The sequence below is a fragment of the Halichoerus grypus genome, chromosome 13, assembly GCF_964656455.1.
Source record: "Halichoerus grypus chromosome 13, mHalGry1.hap1.1, whole genome shotgun sequence".
NCBI classification, from domain to species: domain Eukaryota; kingdom Metazoa; phylum Chordata; class Mammalia; order Carnivora; family Phocidae; genus Halichoerus; species Halichoerus grypus.
Window position 1 is genome coordinate 61,722,350 of NC_135724.1, and position 22,058 is coordinate 61,744,407.

Genomic DNA, 22,058 nt, shown 5'->3' on the forward strand with positions numbered 1-22,058 from the left:
TGTGTTATGTGTTTACATGATATACACTTTTGTATGTCTTTACTTTTAACCATATTTCATGTTTCTATACTTAAAGCTCATCTCTTGAGAGGTCTTGCTTTTTAATCTAGTCCAAAGCTCTCTGGGTTTTGACTGGAATGCTTAGTTCATTTACATTTGATTACATGTTTACATAATTGTATATGAACTTAATCATACATCTAACTGCATGATGTGTACAAACCTAGGTCTGCCATTTTGCTATTTGTTTCCTATTTGTCTCATCTGTTTTCTCTGCATTTCCTTCTTTACTGTCATTTTTTGTGTCGAGCAAACTATATTTATTGGCTTTTTAGCTATGTTTCTTTGCATTGTTTTTGGAGATTTCTCTAGAGATTAAGTGAGCTTCTTTAACTTATTCAAATATTTTAAAAGTTAAAATGGAATTACTTCTGTTAAAATATAAGAATCTTAAAAAAATAAATAAAATATAAGCATCTTGCAATGGCATCACGTATTATATCTATCCAAAAATGCAGCATTATAAATTTTACTTTAAGCATTTAGAAAAGAAAAGAAAAAATATAGTTTTTAAAATTTATCCTATACATTTTCCATTTCTGGGGCTCTTGAATCCTTCTGTATATCCAGGTCACCTTCTGCTGGCATTTCTATTCAGCCTGGAGCATTTCTTTCTTTCTTTTCTTTTCTTCTCTTTTCTTTCTTTTTTTCTTTCTTCTTTCTTTCCTTTCCTCCCTCCCTCCCTTCCCAAAAATAAATTCTCTGTTTTTATTTATCTGAAAACGTTTTTGATGGATAGTTTTACTTCATGTAAAATTGTTAACACTTTTTTTTTATCACTTTGAATAATTATTCCAAACTTTTTTTTTTTTTTTTGGCCTCTATTGTTTCTGATATGATGTCAACTGCTGACTATATCATTGTTCCCTGTGTATGTTGGGTCTTTTTTTTTTTTTAACTGGTTTCTTAGATGATTTTCTTTTTCTTTTTGGCTCTAGAAATTTCGTTATAATCTAGGTGTGGTTTTCTTTATGTTTACCCTATTTCAGATTTTTGGATATTCTTGGATCTGTGAATTAATGGTTTTCATCACATTTGGTAAGTTTCAGCCATTATTTCTTCAAAATATTTGTCTACCTCTTTGTCTCTGCTTTATTCTTCTGGAACTTGATTGGTTGTTGGAGGTTTGTCCACTGATTTCTGTGTTTTTTCCATGTTTCTTTCATCTTTTTTCCCTCGCTTTCCTTTGGATTAGATAATTTCTACTTTATCTTCAAATGCACTCATTATAAAATTCTACCTTCACATGTCTGTTGTTGACCTTTGGTAATTTAAAAACTAGTACTGATTTTGTAAGAATAGACATATTTATGATTTTGAGACTATACAGCTATAAACATGATGCACCTCTCTGTTAGTTTTCTTTCATATCCTCCAAGTAAATTTAAAATTTTTTTCTTAGAAACATTATACTAGGTATTTTAAAGGTTTCCCTCCTCTGCATGTGATGAATGTTGTCCTTTTTTTCCTGGTACATTTCATTGTTGGTTATTTCTGCTTGATAGCAACACTGTTGATTTTTGTAGATGACTCTGTTATTCAGTAGCCCTGCTAGGGTCTCCTACTAGTTTTACTGATTGTGTGTAGACTCTCTTGGGTTCTCTAAATAGACAACCATACCAATAAAAACAGGTGTTTGTTTTTTTAACTCTCCTAACATTTCTTATTTCTGATTTATTTTCTGTTTTGATAAGTTTAAAATTTTTGAATTTCATTTTTAAAATTCATGAACTATTTAGGAATTTATCATTTCTTGCCATAATTTAAGAATTATTTTTGGTTAGCTATTTAAAATGTAATTTAGAAAAAAATAATAAAATTTAACTTAGTACTGGTTTAAGAAGATGTTAGTCAAGATACCCTAGATCATACTGCTATAATAAATAACCCCCAATCCCTCTTTCTTAAAACAACAAAATGTTTATCTCACCTACATTCTATGGCCATCAAAGTTTGGCAGGTAGGATCTGCTCACTGTGATGACTTAGACACACAGGTTGATGGAATAGCCACCATTTCAAATGTTGCCAGTTGCTATGTCAAAGGTCAAGAGAGAGAGGAAGAAAGAAGGCTCTGAAGGGCAATCGAATGCTCTAGGCCAGAAGGGACATACTTCACTTTCACTCACAACTCACTGGCCAGAACTCATCACATAGTCATACCCAGTCACAAGAGGGTGAAGACAGGAAATGCAATCCTACTATGTGCCTCAAAGAGGGGAGACCTGTATTGGTTGAACAACACAGTATAATAACATTTGCTAGAAATTTGTTGATACTTTTTTTCCCACCTGTTCAACTTGTATAAATATTCCATGGATCCTTGCAGAGGGTATATATTCTCTATCTGCAGATGGCTGCATTCCATAAATAACAGACATATCAAACTTCTGAGCTGACTTGTTTAAATCTTATTTTTATTCAACTTGATCTGTAAGATTCTATCATAATCTCCCACTATGGCTGGGACTTCGGTTTTGTCAACTTCTTGCAATTATGTTTATATATTTTGAAGGGGATATGATTAGGTCGAACTTATTGCTTGTGGTTTGCTCTGTATCCTTATCTCTACCAAACATGATAAAAATATTGATTGATCAAGAGGGTACATAATTTTCCTACATCTGGCCATCCATCTTCACTAACTGGCAGGACTTGGCACTAGTAGTTACTTGTAGCAGATATACATGATTTCATTTTCATTTCATTTCATTCATTGTAAGGCCACTCCCATATTGTTATTCCTGATTTATTCCTGAGTCCATGGATCCCACACCAGAACCTCAAAGTCTGGGTTCTTTTCTTGGTCCATGCTGCTCTCAGAAAATGTAAGCCATCCTTTGAAGCCAAAACAATCACGAAAGATGCATTCTCCCCAGAAGCTGTTTTGATGGATCTCCGTGGTGCCAAAATTTATACTAGAAATTAGCTGTTCAAGCTGCGTCTTGCCACTCTGCCAAATTGAGCAGCGCCTACCTGGTCTTTCATTTACCTGTACCTTGTTAGCATCCCACACACGGTGGAGCTTAGCAACACCAGCATGATGAGGGAGAAAGGAATATGAGCTATTTAGTGGAGATGTTTTCCTAGCTTGTAAACCTTCCTCCTTCTAATTTCTTCCTGAAATATGTATTTCCTTTGCTGGAGCACGTTTCCTAGGTGATTTCTGAGCAGTGCAAACAATACCCTAACAGAGTAGCTAGAGCATCCTCGGTGTCCCTTGTCTGAGGCAAAAGAGGACAGATACAGTTGCAGCATATATGCTGGGATGAAAGCTGAACTGGTCCCCTGATGGGGGAAGAAGTGGGAATGTGGCTGGCCTTCACAGTGGGCAGGAGGGCTCAGGGGACTGCGTCATGAAACACAGTGTGCTTTGAGTGTTTCCCAGTTTGAGACTGACGATTTCCCACTGATGAGATCCCCTCAGCTTGAAAGCCAAGGCCCCGTTTCTGTTTTCCCTCCTGCTCCTCTCCTCTGTATTTCTTTGTACACCAAGGAGGTTGGCCCGGCAGGAGGTCAGGCCTTGCTTGTTCACCAATCAATACATTCACTGTGGCCCCATGTCAACATCAAGCAAAACTCCCTGAGTCATTCCTGAGCAGCGCAACCAATACCCTGACAGAGTAGCTGGAGAATCCTAGGTGATTCAGAACACAGAGTTCTGAAGATCTCCTAGATCCTGTGGAGGGCCACACTGACAACCTTCCCAGGGAGAGGACAGAGGAAGGGGCCCCACCTGTCCCTGAGGTAAGCTCGCCTCTCTTTCTCTGAGATAGAAATGTTCCTTCCTTGATTTCTTCTTCAATCAATGCAGGATGAAAATCCGGCACTACACCTTAGAGATGACATAAGCAGTCTCCTTTGTTGGAGGAATGCTGAGTGAAAGTCTGTTACGAACTGACAGTGGACACAAAACGGGTGACGAAAGAGGGCAGCCTCAGTTACAAACTGTATGGGATCAAACACCTTCTTCAGCAGAAAATGGTTCTCCTTGAAAAAGAATTTTCTCTCTGTTGATCAGAATGGACTTCAGAGATCTTCTATGAAAAGCTTAAGCATCACTATATATATCCTCTTTCACTTGGGTGGGGGGCCATTGATTCAACTACTGTACCCCATCCAATTTCCTGAAGTCCTTGCACCAAACAAAAGAGCTGTGCAAACAGTGGACAGGATGGTGTGATCCTTACAGTGTTTTATTTTCTCCAATCACAGGTAGGTGCTGGGAGAAATGAAAACTGTATATATTTAAGAGTATCATTCTTTGTGGTGAAATCTAGGGTAAAAAGAAATCTGCCCCCTGATTTTGGGTTCCTCCTGGGAATGAGGTTTGGGGAGTAGTGAGAGAGATGGTCCAGTAAGGCACTGTGACCATGTTGTACGGGGCCTGGAGGAACTATGGCATGTAGAAGTGTGATTTTTGTGCATGTGGGTTGAAGGGCATGTGTGTGTGAGTCTATGTGTTATGGTTGTGAGAGTGAGTGTGTGAATTTCCAGAAGCTATTTCCCACACTTCCATCACAATAAAATTGTCACCCTTCCAAAACACTCTCATCACCGTGGCACACTTTACATACTCATTCCCTCCCTCACCACAGCTGTACCTAGAGGATGTTTCCATTTCCTTTCCTGAGATGGGGATGGTTCGGAGATGAATGCTCCAAACCCTTGACCACCTACATGGAGAGCCAAGCTGGGAACCCCGGTGTCAATCTGAATACCGCTCTGGGCTATGGACCTGCATTAATCACTCAGCCAGGTGGTCATGAACTGGCAAAGGAGCGAGCTAGCAAAGGAGCACCGGCATCTGTTTACACAGCCAAAACACTAGATCCTACCAATGTCCCCTACACTGCCCAACATTACACAGTGGCCTCCATGGTCACATAAAGCAGGGCAACTATAGGAGCACATATCAACGATTTTGGCCTGGTCACTGGACTTGAGTGCACATAGAAAGGCCATATCGTCCTGGTCAAGCCCGTCGATGCTGGAAAGTGTATGGCCCCATGGAGGACAGCACGGGGCAACATCTGTCATAGATGGGGTCACTGTGTATACATGACCAATAACAGAGAAGAACCAGGGAGGTCATTTAGTGTACTTGGTAAGATTTCCATAAGCCTCAGGAAGGTTCAAATTCTGCAAGCACACACTCACGGACCACTGGCAAACAGGAACTCACGGTCAACCTTGGTTGTGAGGTTTGTGCCCAACACCCCTGCTGCAAATCATCTGCCAGCCAGCGCTCACTCCAGGCCTCCTCTGTGTAAGGAGCTTCCCATTGGTCAGAGGGCCTGGGCCAGTGTGGACAACCACTGTCTTGATGGACACAACCACTTTGTACAGCCCAAGAAAAGTGGAAGCAATATATCAAACGGATTGACAGTGGCTATTTTTACAAGGGAGGGTGTCAATATTTTCAAATATTGTATATTTGATTTTCTTTAGGAGAAACGATTAATGAAGGAAACTACTAGGATACTTTCCCTAGGATTGAATTCAGCCCTGCAATAAAGGCTGCTTTTCATGCAGTGCAAAATCTTACAAACATGATGAACAGAATAGCGACACATGGGGGATCCTGGGGCAAGAACTGATTTCCAAAGAAGAAGAGAGTGACAGTTTAGTTGCACTTCAGTCAAGAGAGGTTATGGGACTCAGTCCTCACACAGAAGCCACTTTAGGGTTTACATGTATTTGATTGACTATTGCGCTTTGATCAGGCTCGCCTTAGCTAGAAAGACAAAAGCCCTGTTCTCATTTCCTTCCTGCTCCTCTCCCATCCCTTCCTCTGTCCACCAAGGAGGATGCCCAGCAGCGATGCAGTCCATACATCTTAACCACCCACACGCACACACTCGCCTCCTGTCCTCATCCACCCACACTCCCTGACTAGTTTCTGAGCAGCCACACCAGTGTCCTCACAGTGGCTCTCTATCCTCCTAGCTGGTCCCGAGGGCCTGATGGAAGGACCCAGTTCGAAGGCATAAGAAGAAACTGCGACTCTCCTTCAGGTAGTTATTTTTTTAAAGATTGTATTTTTATGAGAGAGGAAGAGAGAGAGAGGAAGCAGGGGGAGTAGCAGAGGGAGAGGGAGAAGCAGGCTCCCTGTTGAGCACGGAGCCCAATGTGGGGCTCCATCCCAGGTCCCTGGGATCACGACCTGAGCTGAAGGCACACGCTTAAACAACTGAGAAACTCAGGCTCCATGGTAAAGTCATTTTCTGTGTCTGAAGTACCACCATTGTTTTATTTCTATTTCCATGAACAACTGAGCATGTACATTCCAGAGGATATATACAATGTCCTCGGTGTTGAGAGTTTCCTGTGAGTGTATACTACTAACTGACCCATATTTAGAGGGGCATTAAAACAAACAAACAAACCTCACCACCAATTAGTTACACAATGTATGGTAGCGAGCATTTTCCAGGAGATAATTTTGTCTGTGGAAAATAACTTTGTATTTGCTGACTCAAATGGACTTGCAAGATCTGACTATCAAAGGTGGAGCCTCTTTTGCAGGTGATTTTATCAGTTTTTTAATCATAAACTCAATAACTGTATCCCACCTAGCTTGCTTACATCACCAAGAGAACAAAAGATGTGTGCAAGCGGTGTGCACAGGATGATGTGATCCTCACAGTGTTTCCCTTTCCCTAACCGTAGGAGGAGGCAACCGGAAATGGTCCAAGTACGTATTCTAAGATCAGTCACTTCTTGAGGACAAATCTAGCTGATGAACAGAGTGGGGCTTTCACCTCCCCTTTGGTCTGGAGAGCTTCCCTGATTCTGGGCTCCTGCTGGGAATGGAGGCTGGGGCTGAGTGAGAAAAACTGATTGTCCTGTAGAAACCTATGACCCTGTTCTACAGTCCCTGGAAGCAAGTAGGTCATTTAGGTGGTGTGGCTGGTGTGCATGAGGGTTGGGGGTTGTTTCTGTGAGTCGATGGGATGGGATTGTGCATGTGGGTGTGTTGAGTGCGTATGTTTCACCAGAAGACATTTCCCACTTACACACATCAATATAAGTGGCACATTTCCAAAGGTAAACCTCATCCACACAGTGCACACCATGTAGGACACCACATTCCTCCCTGACCACAGCTACACCTGAAGGTTTGCTTAGGGCTCCCTTTCCTAGGATGGGGATGGGGCAGAAATGAAGGGCCCAACATCTGTCATAGTTGGAGACAATTCCCATACATAACCAAAGCAGAGAAGAATCAGGAAGACATTTTGGTCTATCAAAAAATCATCTTTAGCCTTCAAAAATGCTCACATCTTGAAAGCACATGCTGAAGGGCAAGTGGCAAATGGGGACTCCCACTAAAGCTTCATCATTAGGTTGGTGCCCAACCAAACTTACTTCAAATCTCCTGCATGGCCAGGTGAGAGAGTGTCCGTGCTCTCACCAGACCTCCCCTCTGTAATGAACTTGCCACTTGCAATGAACTTGCCACTTGCAATGAACTTCCCACTGACTCAAAGGACACACACACATTGCACAGAAACGGAAGACCGGAAAGAAACAGCACGTCGTTGACGGTGGCTATTTTGAAATGCAGGCATGTCAGTATGTTGAAAGCTTGTATCTTTGATTTTCCTCATGATAAATGATTAGTGAACAAATATAAAACTGGAGGGTACTTTTGGTAGGATTGAATGTAGCCCTGCAACACGGTGTTCTTTAAATGAATTCCAATCTTCTAGAAGAGATGAGATCTAGGTAGGAGCAGCATAGGTTTATCCTGGCAAAGAATCTGTCTTGAAAATGGCCACAACACAGGTGCAGTTTTGCTGAACTTCAAAGAGTCAGTAGGGTCACAGGACTGTGTCAGTAAAACGTAGCATGCATATTAGTGTTTACCCTCTTTCAGACTGACGATTTCACCCTGATTCAGTTCCCTGTAGCTAAAATTCAGAGGCAGTGTTTCTCTTTACTTTCCTGCTCCTCTCCCTGACCTTTCTTGAATCAGCAGCAGATCAGTCCACACTCATTAACCACCCTTGCCATACTGTTGTGCGCACGTCCACACCAAGCAAAGCTCCCAAAGCAATTCCTGAGCCGCCCCACCAGTGTCCTGACAGTTTCTGGGTGTATCTACCTAGCTTCCCCGGATGACCTGATGGATGACCTTTCCTTGGAGAGCAAAGAGGCAGAGGGCCCACTTTTCACCAAGGTGGTAAGCTGGCCTTTCTTTGTGTGAGATACAACATTCTTTTTTTCTCTTTCAATCGAAGTCAGATACAAAAATCTCAGCAAGTACAATTTACGTGGTGGGGAGAATGTTTAGTGAGAGTCTATTATCAACTGATACTTGATTCCAAACACATTGAAAAAAAAGCAGGATCAGTTACAGTCTGCAGGCTAGTGAGCTTTTCCACGGGTAGCAGTATTCCTCCTTGCCAATGATTTGGTACATGCATCCTGTAGGAAGATCTGATGCCTGTGTCCATGACTAAGTTTGCTCTGTTCATGCTTTGGGGTTCGCTGGCCTCTGTCACCCTTTCCCACCTGGTTTTCTCCCATCCCCAAAATCACAAAAGAGCTGTGCAAGCAGGACAAGGCATGATTCGATGCTCATAATGTTTTCTTCTCTGAAATCACAGGTGACCCTGCTGAAACCTGACAGTGGTAAGTATTCTGTACTCTAGAGTCAACGCACTTGTTTGGAACAAGGTGGAAAAATGGGAAAAGTGGGGCTTTACTGCGGGCTCAAATTTGAGAGCCACCCTGATTCCAGGTCCTGCTGGAATGAGAATAAGGGTCCAAGTACCAGAAAGGGATTTTCCGGGTAAAGACCTGTGGCCACATGGCACTGTCCCCGGAAGCTACTGTGCTGCCCTTAGGTGGTGTAGGTTTGTGTGTGGGGCAGTAGGTGTGTCTACACGTGAATACATGTGCTGTGATTCTCAGGGTTTGTGTGCATGTGTGTGTGTTAGTTTGGCGAGTGGTGTGTTCCCCTAGGTGTATGTTTCCTTAAACACTGCAATTAATGGTGCCCAATTTCTCAATGAAATTTCCCATCACCATCAAATCATGAATGTATATGCATGTGAAAACACTTCAACATGCACAATTTAAATATGTGTTCCTTCCTTGCAAATACACATCAATTCACCTGGAAAACAAACCTCATCACTAACTAGGAAGAGAATAACCACAGATTCGTGTTTCACAATCTGTGTTCCTGAGTCAGCGTCCATGAGACTCTCACCTCATGGCAGGTCGCGTGGCATGAATGGTCATGGTCCCCCGCTCTTGCCACTTCACTCACACACAATGTTCTTCCTCGGAGGCCCCACAATGAGTCTTCCCACCCCAATATGAAGCACTGAGTGCTGGAACAGACTCCTTCCTCCTGCAGGTGGCTTCTGGGCAGCCTCGGGCCACACCCAGATCTGGCGGGAACCTGAGAAAGACAGCTGCCAGGAAAAGTGAGAGCCAATTCACTCCATCTTTCTCCTTTGATATGTACCATTTGCCTTTAGATACGGTGTCTAAGAATAAAACTGTCATTCTCACATGGAAAATCACAAGCCCACCACTGATCCTAGGTGTGGCTCTCTGAGGTGGGCAAAAAAAGTGTAAGATGAAAGGAGAAATGAGGTCCTCTTCAGGGACTGAGCATCATTGTGGGTACCTGGGCCTCTACCAAGGAGGAAGGAAGAGTGCTTTGTGCATCACAAGGTGGGGAAAGAGAACCTCAAACCTCAACAGTGTGACGGGAGAATCACCACTCACTTCCCTGTCCATCTGCCAGTGCAAGAGGGGCTTGTTTGATTCTGAAGGCTTTTGCAAGTAAACAAGTCAAGGTAGTTCTTTTAAGTCACTGTGAATGTAAACAGAGCCAAATTAGGGTTTCCGTTTTCTTTTGGAGCATAAATCTGAGAAACATGGATTTTAAGAGGAGCTGATTTTCAAACACCTATTTTCCTCAAAGAAACAGGAACAAATAGACTGCTTGATTTTGAAATGTCATTCGTTTGCTCCAGTACCAACTGTCCCACTGAAAGAAGGAAGGTTGTCCTAGAAATCCTTAATCTGTACATCGTAGTTTCCATTGCTGGAGGTTGACTGCAAAGTTTCGAGATCAGGAGCACCAGTGTTATCTGAGCCCACATTGCCCACACGTAGCATAATGTTAGCTCCTTCGTGAATGGGGATGAGAAAAGTCGTGGCCAACTTGCTGGGGTCACACTGTGTAGACATCTTCTTTGGCACCTGGACAGAGCAGCTTTCTGTCATCCTCTCCATCTACCTGTGCAACCCTTCCCCTCTTTCCCACCCACCAAACTCTGTCGGTCCTTTTCAGCTTCATACTTTAGATCATGTAGATTTTGATTGCGGTATAAACACATGTCACAACGCATCTACCCTCTTGACGAATTTCCAAGTGTATGGCACATTACTGTCAACTCAATGTGCATGGTTTTGCACCAGGTCTCTAGATTCTTCTATCTGGCATGACTCAATCTCCACAAGCATGGAACAGCAACACACTGCCTCCTCCCTAAACTCTTGGCAACCACCCTTCTGCTCTCTGCTTCCATGACTCTATTTTATATTCCTCATGTAAATGCAATCAGACAGTAGTGGTTTCTTGGTGATTGGCTTCCTTCACTCACATTAGTGTCCCCGATGACATTCATGGGTCCACAATGACAGGTATTCCTCCTCCTCTAAAAGCTAAATAAGTTGGATATTGTATGGATATACCAATTTGTCCTTGAAATTCATCTGTAAGTGAACCCTGGGCTATTTTCCATACCCTGGGTACTGTGCATAATGCTGCAAAGATGGGACTGCAGGTGTATCTTCAACATAATGATTTAAATTCCTTTGGCTGGACACCCAGACGTGCGAGTGCTGGATCTATGGGAGCTCCTTTGACAACTGTTTGAGGACACTCAACACACGTTTTCAGGGTAGTTGCACCATTCTGCATCCCACTAATAGCATACAAAGACTCAAATTTTCTGCATCCTTCCAACATTGGTTTTGGGTTTCAATTTCTGGATTGGGTCCTCGCTACCCTAACAGATGAAGTGATAGCTCATCAGCCTTTGGATTTACGTTGCCCCCATGATGCGTTAGGTTGAGCATCTTTTCAGATGTCTGTTGGCCAGTGATTTGTTTCCTTTGCAGCAAAGTCTATTCAAGTCTTTTCCGTAATCTCTAATTTGGTTAAATGCTGTTCATATTTTCTTTTCCGTTTTGTAAATGAACACATTTTCTGCTAGAAGGATTGCAAATATTGTCTCCAATATATAGGCAGCCTTTTCATTCCATTAGTTGTTTCAGGAGACTATGCTTTTTCTAATGTGTAGTCTTGTCAAGGATCATTGTGCCATGAATGAGTGCATTTATTTGGGGGCTCTCTATTTTGCTCCAATGTGTCCCTGCCTATTTTTATGCCAGCACCATGCCTTTTGCTTGGTGTAGGTATAGATAGTATTTTAAAGTCAGCATCTACATGCTGGCTAACTGAACATAATAATAATAATTTAAAAAGTCCGCATCGATGGAGCCACCACCTCATTCTTCATTCTCTAGAATGTTCTGGCTTTTTGTGTTCCTTTGTGGTTCCATATATATTTTAGCAGTTTTTCTATTTCTATAAAATGACATTGTGATTTGGGTAGGTGTTGCATTGAATGTGTACTCCCTTTCTTCTGGGAACTTAGTGTTCCCCTTACTCTCTTACTGTCCCAAGGCCTCCAGTAGTGCCTGGCAGGTGTGCGTGAGCCCAGGAACTACCCACATATAAATGGTCATATCAGGCCAGCAATTAACGCGAGAGAAATAAGCAGGGGAGCAGGGGTTTTGTCTAGCTCACTGGTGGCTACTAGTGCTGTGCTATCCAAGGAGCCTGTCTACAATCCATTTGACACAGTTATTCGTTAACTCAATGAAGTATACTAAAATAATAAAATAAAATCAAACGTCCAATGGCTCACTCACAGTAGCCACATGTCAAGTGTCCCATTCCTGTTGGAATTTCAGATTCTGACATTTGGAGGGGAGAGCTGTAACGGGTATGTGGAACGGACACTCTGAGGTGATTCCTGCAGCATCTTGCTCTCATTAGAAGGTTTGAAACTGTGATCCCTGGCTTGTTGAATGGCTCTGAGTCCACCAGCCCCACGAACATCTGACAACATACCAGAAAGGTCGGGCAGATGCTGCATGACCCGTAGACAGCTCAACTAAAGTGGTATGAATGGCTGAGTCTCTCCCTCCAATAACAGGAATGTTCCTCTTTCAGTTGCTACAGATTTGCGTGTGGAGACCATACACGACTCCAGCAGTGAGGAGGAAGCACTCAGCGAACAGTACTCAGGTAGGGAACAGTGGGAGAAGGCCCCTGGGAACGTGGGGTTGCACCTGCCGCTCCGGAGAATGAAGAAGGTGGATAAGAAATCAGAAAGGAAAGGGAAACACTGGCGACAGGGATGATTTGTTCATTTCATCTTTTCTGACTGAGAAGAAGAGAAATTCTGTCCGTGGGTGTTTAGTGTATGCTGGGTTTGGAATCATCACTCCTTGGAGGGCTATTTTCATGATCTTTCCCATAAAACCTGCACTTCCTTCCCTCTGCCGCTGCCGAATGTCAAAGTTTGGTTTCTTTGGTCACTGCCTCTCGGGGATTGTGCACGAGAGCTTCTGTACTTTTCTTGTCATTGACCTACAATGCACATGACTCGGCAGCCACAACAACCCTCTCCCACACACGAGCACCAGGACACTAAGTGCTAGTGAGAGCCAGGAGCGGGAAGAGAGGTAAACTCTCTTGCTCGTAACGTCCAGGACATGTACCAAACCTTCCTGGTTCTGTCCTGGTGGCTGTACCTTAAAGAGGACACCCAGAGCCGGAGAAGATAAAGAACATTTCCGCTGGCAGCACTACATAGGCTGCTGTGGCCCTTAGCTTCCGCCAGCCTTCATAGCCCACCTGCGGCTGACCTGGGCACATGCCTCCAGGGGAGAGAGGCCCCTGTGCAGCTGCCCGGGAGACCCTCGGTGGCGGAATGGGGATCCAAGAGGCCTGTATGAAGGTACGGCTGGGCCTGCGGCACCCACTCGCTGTCACGGCCCCACTGACCTGTCACCAGGTGTCATCTAGGCATAGGACAGAGCCTCTGGGCAGCAGGGCCAGGGAGTCACTGCTCCTCTCCCAACCCCCCTCCCCAGGCTCACAGCACTGGCCATGCCACAGGCCCACCCTGTGGGAAGGGAAAGGAGCATCCTTAGGAGAGGAGGAGGAAGGGGAGCAGGGAGGGAAAGGGGCAAGCAGGGAGGAAGGCAAAGTCCTGCAGAGACAGTCATGGGGACAGTGAGTGCCTACAGCAGGGACATGATGATACAGACTTCATTCCTGGTCAAGGAGAGAACCGGAGGTGGGAAAAGCAGGGGGGAGCTCAGAGACCCACTTCCACCCTGTGCAGAGAAAGGCACCAAGGCCAGGGAGGACTCAGAGCCGAGGACCTATCAAACTGAGGTCAGAGCCCAGCATCCCGAGAGCAACAGGCCATAGGCTGTCACCTCCACTAACTCTCCTTTGTCCTCTCCCACAGCGCCCCCAGCATCACCACTGTTCTCCGCACACAAAGAGGACTCCATGGATGAAGAGGATTCCGATGGAAGGAGCAACACTGTGCCTGTAATTCATTTCCTCCTGCAGCTCTTGTCCCTCCTCTCTCTGCCGTATATGAGCACCTCTTCCTAGCTCCTCCTCATTCCCTGGTTTGACGAGGCCCACCCTGGAGGACCTGGTCTCCTGCAGGCACTGAGGCTTTGCATCTGCAGTGCTCATGAAATCACTCCGCAGCCCTCCCCAGCCCTTTCTTAGCATCACCCTGACCCCTCACCACTGCTTCTGGGAAGCAGCCCTGAACAGCTGAGCAGGGAGCCGGGCTGGAAGTCCACAGGGCATAGCTCACCCTGCTGGAGGGGCCTGGGGATGGGAGGCCGGGTCTGGGACACCCACTTGGGTGTTTCCTGCCTGGGAAGATGGTTATGCCTGATTCTGCTCTTCCTTGCAGCCCTCAAGATGCTTCCCTTCGACAGAATTGTGAGACAAAATAAGGGAAGCCGTCTTTCAATCAGAAGAGAAGGACTTATGAATGGGGTGAGTTTGGCAGGAAATGGGGAAGGCACACATGCACACATGTTCTCCATCGCTTCCCTGACTCACTTGTTGGCCCCTCAGGAAACCACACAAAACCTGGGAGGCTGCCCTAGCGCCTGAGCACAAAGAGGAGACAAGAGGAAGGTCCTAGTCCCTGCAGGCTCTAGGATGCCCTGAGCACATCCTGCGGGGAACCTGACCCTGATCCGTACACCTTCCTGTGCTGGTCGGGCTATATCCTCCAGCAGCTGCTGACCCTGGAGGGAGGGCAGTGGGTACCTGTAGGGACCGGAGCCCAGAAGGTGTATGCACTGTGCTCTTCTGGAAAAGGGCCTCGGGAGTTCTTGATCCCCACTCTGCAGGACCCAGGCCTGCCCTCCCAACCTGCAAAACTCAGCAGAGAGCTTCCTTCAGAACATCACTAATTGGGATGAGATAGTGGTGGGGTGGCCCAATCGCCACTTCATGCATCTGAGGAACAAGTGAACAAGACCGGCCCCCAGGCTAATGTGAGCAGAACAGCTCACCTCGCCCAGCGGTGCATCCCTGTGGGCACAGAGTAGGCCCCGGTATCAAGCTGATACATGTAGGACTGCCACTCACGTGGGAGCTGCCCCACTCCTTGGGCCCCCTGAGCCTCCAAGAAGCCTTGTGGGAGGTAGGGGGTCACCTCCTGGCACCGTTTCTCCATGTGAGTTTGAGGTTCTATTGATTCTGCTCAGTCTGTAGGCAAGACTCTCAGGGGAAGCCCACCCGGTCTCCCCTCGACTCAGCCTTTTGCAACTCCTACATATAGAGGCCCCCAACTGACCAACAGTGACCCATAGGTTGGGACATCTCTACGCCCCTCTTCAGCAGGAATAAGTTACAGAAGATGAGATCTTCCACCTTCAACAACCTTCAAGATATAAGGGTCAAAACTGTTCACCAGAAGCTGGCACCGAACACTGCCCCGCCCCCCCATGTGATATGTGTGACAATCCTCAGGCACTCCTGGCTGTCCCTGTGCTGTAATAAAATCACCTTTTTGCAACCAACGTCTCAAGAACTCTTTCTTGACTGTCGGCCTCGAACCCTAACGTCTTTTTCTACATCAGTCCTCACCTCTTGTAAGGCCCATGTGGAAACACCCCTGCAATACTGTCACATTTCTTTCAACACATTCGTCTCTAACCACCTAACCTGTGGCTCATTCCGTAGCCTCAGAGAACAGGAGATTTCTGTTAGTCTTGGTGGGAAACTGTGACATGGCACCTCTTTCAGTCCCTCGCTTTTGTTGATTTTCCCCATCTTAATCTCCCCCAGCATCCCATCCTCATGTGCTTTTTCTCACATTTTAACTTGTCAATAGGTTCTAATCACCAATGTCCTATAACGTGTTTCTGCTCCTTGGTAGACAATTCCATTTCATTTCTTTGTGATCAAGGTCAAATTTTAACACTCTGATGTTTGCCTCACAGCTTTCACAACATTTTCCTTCCCCTCGTGCCTCTCTACCTCTTTCTCTTTTCCCTTTTTTTTTTCAGGCACTTTTTTTTTATTTTTTATTATGCTCAGTTAGGCACTGTACAGTTTTTGATGTAGTGTTCCATGACTCATTAGTTACGTTCTACACCCAATGCTCATCACAGCACGTGCCCTCTTCAATACCCATCACTCGGTGACGAACTCACACGAACTCATGTGGGGGGAAACACTAGAGCTGGATCGTAGTGGGAGAAGCTTCAGGTGGAGCTCCAGCCTGAACTTACACCAAGAACTCGGGGTGTACCTCATCCCTGATGCAGTAGTGAAGGTGCAGGAACCCTCCTGGGACACCCTGGATCATCGCTGCCGCTGAAATCCAAAGAAATCAATGTGGGAATCCCATTACACGTGGAGCCAACATATCAAGGACCTGGGAGGACTCACGCAGAATAAAATCCTCTCAGTGGGATGAGGAAGGGAAAGTCCTCACTTATCCCATATTCCTTAGTGAACAAGGACATCCTCACACTGAGGAAACACCGATTCCAAAGCAAGGTGGAAAATCCTTCCCCTGACAGTCACATCAGAAAACTCTAACTGGGAACATACTTCACAAAGAATTTTTCTTTTTATTGTGCAATGGAGACAGGAGCTCAAACACTGGCAATTGTACACTACAAATAGACACAATGGTGAAGTGTTCTGAGAATTACTGAATGCGAGATTTAGGAACAGGTAACAAAGAAAGGAGGCCATCTCACTTCAATAGATCAGTACTTCCAAACATGTCAGCACTACTGAGTGGACGTGTGTCTGTCAAAACCACGAACAGGGTGCTGAGTAACAATTCCCAACTCCTTCTTCAACGAAAGCCCAAATGAAGAAGAACAAAGAGCATGGACTGACGCCAGGTGATTCTGTCTACCAGAAGAGACACCAAATTAAAGACTCTCCACAACCAGGACAGAAGGGACCTCACCAGGCCCTGTTAACCACTTCCTGGGACAGCAAATTAGAGGGAATCAACCAAATGAATGGACTTCAACTCCTACGACTGACACCCAGCTCTTCCTAGGATGACATTCACCTTCAGCCCAGGATGAGAAGCAGACAACTGACTAGAAAGCTAACCTCATGATTCAGGACCAGGCCTGTTCTTGTTCTCATTACTCTTTGTAACTCTGGTAACTTAGATGATCTTATGTCTGCTGGTTCATCTCCACCCCCTCTCCTATGACAGCCTCCTAAAATTTCATGCTTACCTGCTCATCATGCTGATTTTACACCCAAGAGTAACATAATTACCTACTCTAAAGAGACAATTTAAACCACCTGTTTAGCACATCATGGAATGACTCCAATGTGCCTTTCCCTTCCTGCTGCTGCCTATTCTGGGGGTATATTTATTACAGGGGACCTATTTTAGGAAGAATATTCCAAGCCATGCTGCCATGTTCATTCTGAAAGGCAGTGGACCAGTTGAATGAGTCACTTTATTCTGGTTAGGAGTCAAGGACTTAGCCTCTCGGGAGACAGTGGTAAAATGGATTTCTCTGTGGGGCCAAGACACTGCAGCAGGTAGTAATTTAGGCTGACGGAAGAAAATCCACTTGATTAAGGACAACAAGATTTGACAAGGAGGGGAGAATGTATCTCAGTTAGTGTTGGAAGCAGAACAACCTTGGTAACATTGCTCTGGGCAAAACGTGAGCTGGTTTTCCAGCACGGAAATTGGTCTGGGTGTACTTTTCATAGAATCATATGTAATGATCCTACCAAAAAAGTAAAAACACAACACAACACAACAAAACAAAACAAAACACTCCAGGAAGGGAATGTGTAAGTAGCACTGAGTAAATGCAGAGAGATCTCCAGGCCCCAGTGGCCCATTCTTGGTTCAGCAACTACGGGACCTAGAGGTGCAGAGAGCAGAGGTCTGGGAGATGCGCTATCGTGGCTGCAGTGACACCCGTCTGATGTCCCCAGCCAACTCCAGCTCCGCGTGACTGTGGCTTGCAGCACAAAATTTATTCCACAGCATGTAGATGTGTCCTGTTTTCCTTGTGAAGCAGACTGCTGGTCTCAGGGCCAGAACTCTGATCACGTCTGTTGCCACGATGTAACCAACGACCAGGCTAACTCCAGACATTTTGTGATGCATTTAGATGAGGCAGCAGGGCTTCATTCCAGGAATGCCTCCATTCAGGACATCCTCAGTCAGCCAGGTGCCCTGCCAGATGCCAAGGACTGTGGGAGTTCCATTTTACAGGTAAATAACTGAGACTCACAGGCCTTGAGTGTCTTGTTCAGAGTCACTAAGACATGAAAGTGGTCGTGTGGCTTGGGTAGATACGGCTGATTGTCTCTAAAACGCCTCATCTCCTTTCTCCTTGTGGACAGGGACGCGAATTTAAGGCCACAAAGCACCCAGTCTCAAGTGATGACTAATGATTAAGACAATCATGACAGGGGCGCCTGGGTGGCTCAGTCAGTTAAGTGTTCGCCTTTGGCCCAGGTCCTGATCCTGGGGGCCTGGGATGGTCTTGGGTTCAAGGCCCCAGCTCGGGCTCCCTGATTAGTGGGGAGTCTGCTTCTCCCTCTCTCTCTGCCTCTCTCCCTGCACGTGCTCTCTCTCTCTAATAAATAAATAAAATCTTTAAAAAAAAGGCAATTGGGCGCCTGGGTGGCTCAGTTGGTTAAGCGACTGCCTTCGGCTCAGGTCATGATCCTGGAGTCCCTGGATCGAGTCCCGCATCGGGCTCCCCGCTGAGCGGGGAGCCTGCTTCTCCCTCTGACCCTCCCCCCTCTCATGTGCTCTCTCTCTCTCTCATTCTGTCTGTCTCGAATAAATAAATAAAATCTTTAAAAAATAAAAAATAAATAAATAAAATAAAATAAATAAAAAATAAAAAAAAGGCAATTATGCAAAACTGTTTCCCAATTCCTCAGCCTTTCGTGCAGTTACAGGGAGCTCTGTGATCCAGTTATGACCCATAAAACTTAATGAAAACACTGCTCCATGTGACTCTGAAAAGCCTTTTGTTTTTTGGGGGAAAAAAAGGGGAGCGGGGAATGTGGCTCACATGACTTCTCACAATTCTTCTCATTGTCTTGTAAGCAGATATAATATCTGGTGTTGCTGCAGCCATCTTGTGTCCTAGAGGAGAGGAAGGAAGGAAGGAAGGGAGGGAGGGAGGGAATGGGGAGGGAGGGAGGAAGGTAAGAAGGAAGGGAGACAAAGAAGGAAAATCATGAGCCTCAGACATAACCCAGCCTGTATCCCTGGTGTCATTATTAAAGCAGCTAAAGCAATGCCAGCAACTGCCTACTCCAGATTTCTGTGAGTTAAACAATCCTCTCTTTTAAGAACTCACGTTGTTCACATTCTCTCTTAATGGCAGCCAAATGCACACCCAGTAAAGTAGCAGAATTGGACTGTCTTCAGGGCTGTCTGACGCCACTGTCTTCTTCGTTTCCACTCTGCCGTGCTAGCTGCTTGGCAAAAGAGTCCTCAGCAGGTTCTCGGAATCCAATGGAACATGGCAACGATGTCATGCAGCAAGGTCAGGCTCAAGGACCCACACACACGATGCTGAGTCTCGCCTTGCTGGGTGAGAGTCACCTAAGTGCTTCCTGCCTCACTCAGCCCCAAGTCGTCTGGATTGAGTCCAAGCCTGCCCATGAGTGAGTGAGGTCTGAAGTGTGTGGGAGGGCGGGGCATGTAGCTTTGACTGAGGCAGGGGATCCAGCAGGACCTACCCTACCTGGTGTTCAGTCTCATCCTAGAGGAATGTTTCGTGTCGCAGCTCCAGGGACCCCTGGGTGTGCCACCCTGCTGTTCCGGCAGCACCGGTCATTACCAGGCTCTCTGAAGCAACTAGGAAAACGCTATTTCTCTGCGGAGAAATAGTTTCAGTTTCTGCAAAAGCAAACTACCCCAAAAATCATGGGTGTAAAACAGCACCCATTTTATTTTGCTCACGATTTGGGGGGACAAGAAATTGGGGAGCTTTTGGCAAGGCAATTCTCACTTGAGTCACTCATGCTGTTGCCACCAGATGACGGCTGATGTTCAGCGGTCCGAGGACTGGGCAGCGATGGGCATCCAGGATGGAATACCCAGCAGCCTCACTTCTCAGGCTGGACGTTGCTGGAGCTGGGGGCTGCAGCACCTGCAGGTGGCCTCTCGAGCATGGAGATCTCAGAGCTGATGTATTTCTAACATGGCACCTGGTTTCTCCAAAAGCTTCCGGTGCAAGCACCCAAAGAGAAAGGACTTTTTCTGATCTGACCTTGGAAGTCACACAGCATCACTTCCGATTCTTCCCATTGGTCACAGACGACTCACTAATAAGGTCACGCTCGCTCTGGCTGGAGGGACACGGAGTCCAAGAATTCTAAGCAAGTGTTTTTACAACCAAGCACAATCATCCGGAAGGAGATTCTGCTGGAGAACCATCTAGAAGGGAAATGTTCTGTTAGCCAACAGCACTGTCATGAAGGTAGAGATGCCCAGAAATTGTAGACCACGTTTTCGAGCACCTGTTGTCTCTTTTCTGATCAGAAAATAATACGTGTTAATTGTGGAAGCTCTGGAAAGCAGCAAGTTAAAATCATGTTGTCCATCATCTCACCCAAGATAGAACCACTGATAACATTCGAACCTGTTTCCTTTCAGGTCTTTTATCCCCAAGGTAATCTCAGACCACACGTAGTTCTGTACAAGAAATGAAACAGGATAGGGGCTGGAACAGGTTTGGGGATTGGGGAGTGACTGTCTCAGATGTGCTTGTCAGGGAGGCCTCTCGGAAAGGGGTGGTGTTTTCATGCAAACCAAAATGATAAAAAGGCTTCAGGAAGGGTACTAAACGAGAAAAAAATGCAGCCAGGAATACTAGATCCAGCTAGGCTGTCACTGGAAATAGAAAGGGAGATCAAAAGCTTCCAGGACAAACAGAAACTAAAAGAATTTGCAATCACCAAGCCAGCCCTACAGAAAATATTGAAAGGGTCCTCTAAGCAAAGAGAGAGCCTAAAAGTAGCATAGCCCAGAAAGGAATAGAGATAATATACAGTAACAGTCACTTTACAAGCAATACAATGGCACTAAATTCATACCTTTCAATAGCTACCCTGAATGTAAATGGGCTAAATGCCCCAATCAAAAGACAGAGGCTATCGGGTTGGATAAAAAAACAACAACAAACAAATAAACAAGACCATTCGATATGCTGTCTGCAAGAAGACTCATTTTAGACCCAAAGACACTTCCAGATTTAAAGTGAGGGGGTGGAAAACCATTTACCATGCTAATGGACATCAAAAGAAAGCTGGGGTGGCAATCCTTCTATCAGACAAATTAGCTTTTAAACCGAAGTCTATAATAAGAGATGACGAAGGACACTAATCATACTTAAAGGGTCTATCCAACAACAAGATCTAACAATTGTAAATATTTATGCCCCTAACATGGGAGCAGCCAATCGTGTAAGCCAATTAACAACAAAACCAAAGAAACACCTCGACAACAATTCAAGGATAGTAGGGGAATTTAACAACCTCCTCGCTGAAATGGACAGATCATCTAAACAAAAGATCAACAAGAAAATAAGGGCATTAACGGACACACTGGACCAGATGGACTTCACAGATCTATTCAGAAAGTTCCATCCCAAAGCAACAGAATACACATTCTTCTCTAGTGCACATGGAACATTCTCCAGAATAGATCACATCCTGGGACACAAATCAGGTCTCAACCAGTACCAAAAGACTGGGAACATTCTCTGCATATTTTTGGACCACAAGGCTTTGAAACTCAAACTCAAACACAAGAGGAAAGTTGGAAAGAACGCAAATACATGGAGGCTAAAGAGCATCCTCCTAAAGGATCAATGGGTCAACCAGGAAAATAAAGAAGAATTCAAAACAAAACTTCATGGAAACAAATGCAAATAAAAACACAACTGTCCAAAATCATAGGGATGCAACAAAGGCAGTCCTAATGGGAAAGTATATAGCAATACAAGCCTTTCTCAAGAAACAAGAAAGGTCTCAAGTACACAACCTAACCCTTCGCCTCAAGGAGCTGGAGAAAGAACAGCAAATAAAGCCTAAACCCAGCAGGAGGAGGGAAATAATAAAGATCAGAGCAGAAATCCATGAAACAGAAACCAAAAGAACAGGAGAACAGAACAACAAAACTAGGAGCTGGTTATTGGAAAGAATTAGTAAGACTGACAAACCCTTGGCCAGACTTATCAGAAAGAAAAGAGAAAGGACCCAAATAAATAAAATCATGAATGAAAGAGAAGAGGTCACAACCAACCCCAAAGAAATACAATTATGAGAACATATTATGAGCAACTAACTATAGGCCAACAAATTCGACAATC

The 22,058-nt window shown here is 45.2% G+C and overlaps 1 long non-coding RNA gene across 2 annotated transcripts; it reads left to right on the plus strand.

Moving 5' to 3' along the window:
- Nucleotides 1–6,020: 6,020 nt before the first annotated feature.
- On the plus strand, nucleotides 6,021–13,726 carry LOC144379791 (uncharacterized). 2 transcript variants are annotated; one of them, XR_013443172.1, is made up of 4 exons: nucleotides 6,021–6,076; nucleotides 6,732–6,949; nucleotides 12,334–12,408; nucleotides 13,643–13,726. It is a non-coding gene; the product is annotated as an uncharacterized LOC144379791 (long non-coding RNA). The 2 variants fall into 2 exon arrangements; XR_013443171.1 differs by having other exon boundaries at nucleotides 6,023–6,076; nucleotides 6,732–6,756.
- Nucleotides 13,727–22,058: the final 8,332 nt, after the last annotated feature.